This window comes from Olea europaea, unplaced genomic scaffold (assembly GCF_002742605.1).
Source record: "Olea europaea var. sylvestris unplaced genomic scaffold, O_europaea_v1 scaffold21479, whole genome shotgun sequence".
Taxonomy (NCBI): Eukaryota; Viridiplantae; Streptophyta; class Magnoliopsida; order Lamiales; family Oleaceae; genus Olea; species Olea europaea.
The window spans coordinates 1-1,837 of NW_019239456.1; the positions used below are offsets into that span (position 1 = coordinate 1).

The window sequence follows — 1,837 nt, forward strand, 5'->3', positions numbered from 1 at the left end:
GAGGGTAACCTTCAATTTAAGGGCTTCTCTAAGAAGTCAAGTGGAAGTGCAATATTAAAAATCAGTAGAGTTGTTCTAGTAATGAATGTCTATTTAAGATTTGTGTCACAATTGGAGATATGTATTGAACACTGTGTATGGTAAGCTTGTCATTGTGGTTGTACTTAGAGTTTATGCTGTACATTTTAACAAACTTGTACTTAGGTGACTTACTGAAAATGCTGCTGGTTATAATAATATAGGGTCATAAGCATATGATGCATTTTTAACTTCCCCTAGGTTCAGTTATATTGTCTGATTTTTTTGTAGATATGTTTCTCCATTCACTAACATGGAAATTTCTATATAAAGGATCTGACTGCTGAATCAGAGCAAGGTCAGGTAGCTACTCAAGATATCTGCAGAGGTTTCTTCTGATTCTGGAGCTTTACAGGAAGATAAAGTTGGCAAAGGGAAGGATGATGAAGAAAATGATGCTGAAAGAAGAGGAGAAAATGAGAAGGATAAAGTTAAAGGTCTTGGAAGAACAAAACTTGATGCTTTGCTACAGAGGCTTCCAAGCTGTGTGAGCCGTGACTTGATTGATCGGTTGACTGTGACCATCCTGCTTTTTCAAGCTTTCATGTGTATTTACTTTTCATTTAATACATCTTTAGTTGAAGCTCTTATTATTTGAATACTAATTTTTCAGGTAGAGTTTTGTTATTTAAACTAAAAGGCCAACAGGAAAAAGCTTGTGAGGGCTTTGTTCAATGTTCCTAGGACATCTCTTGAGCTATTGCCGTACTATTCACGAATGGTCGCCACACTGTCAACTTGTATGAAGCATATCTGTTCCATGCTTTTACCTTTGTCAATCACATTCTATTAACTATTTTTTTATATCATTCTATTTGTTATTGATTGCAGGATAAAATGAACATCGAAATGAAGATCAGGAACATACGTTTTATTGGAGAACTTTGGAAATTTAAAATTGCATCAGTGGGCCTTGTGTTATCGGTTGTCTAAAGGTATGATAACAGAGTATTTGATAAATACTTCCAGGTTACTGTTCCTGTAATTTTGTGGGTTTGCTGTCTCTATGCACACAACATACACAATTTACTCCACATTTTAAATCATGTGCTCTCATTTACATAACTGGTTCTCCCCTCCCTCCAAGGATCCACACATACACAACATTGTGCAGGGAAGCTTATATCCATCACTGTAGTGTATTGGGCATTATGAGTGAACTTTATGCTGCATGGTTGACATCCAATGAGGGCATCATTGATAGTTCTTTTATACTTGTCCTGAACTCATTTGACTATTTGGTTCCTTACTGAATGGACTTGTTTCACTTATATCAGGCTTGTTTAGATGATTTTACTCATCATAATATTGATGTTGCTTGCAAACTTCTTGAGACGTGGTCGCTTCCTCTATCAGTCTCCTGAGACTACTGTACGCATTTCTAACATGTTAGAGTTATTGATGCGCTTGAAAAATGTCAAAAATTTGGATCCTCGTCAGAGCACTTTAGTGGAGAATGCTTATTACTTGTGCGAACCACCAGAAAGATCAGCCCTGGTCTCTAAAGTTCGTCCTCCACTGCATCAGGTAGTCATGCTTTTTGGATCAGTGAATTTGCCGTACAATCTGAGTGAATAGAGTGTTAACCTTTTCTATGGTGAAATTGCAGTACATTAGGAAACTTCTTTTTTCGGATCTTGATAATTCTACGATTGAGCACGTGCTGAGACAGTTATGTAAACTACCTTGGACTGAATGTGAACCATACATTTTGAAGTGTTTCTTGAAGGTTCATAAGGGAAAATATGGTCAGATTCAT

At 36.6% G+C, this 1,837-nt stretch overlaps 1 long non-coding RNA gene across 3 annotated transcripts; it reads left to right on the top strand.

The window, feature by feature from the left end:
- The first annotated feature begins 297 nt into the window (after nucleotides 1-297).
- LOC111380463 lies at nucleotides 298-1,836 on the top strand. Of its 3 annotated transcripts, none has more exons than XR_002700192.1 (5): nucleotides 298-595; nucleotides 692-818; nucleotides 910-1,013; nucleotides 1,356-1,605; nucleotides 1,688-1,836. It is a non-coding gene; the product is annotated as an uncharacterized LOC111380463 (long non-coding RNA). The 3 variants fall into 3 exon arrangements; XR_002700190.1 differs by having other exon boundaries at nucleotides 298-588; XR_002700191.1 differs by having other exon boundaries at nucleotides 299-565.
- The last annotated feature ends 1 nt before the right edge of the window (nucleotide 1,837 follows it).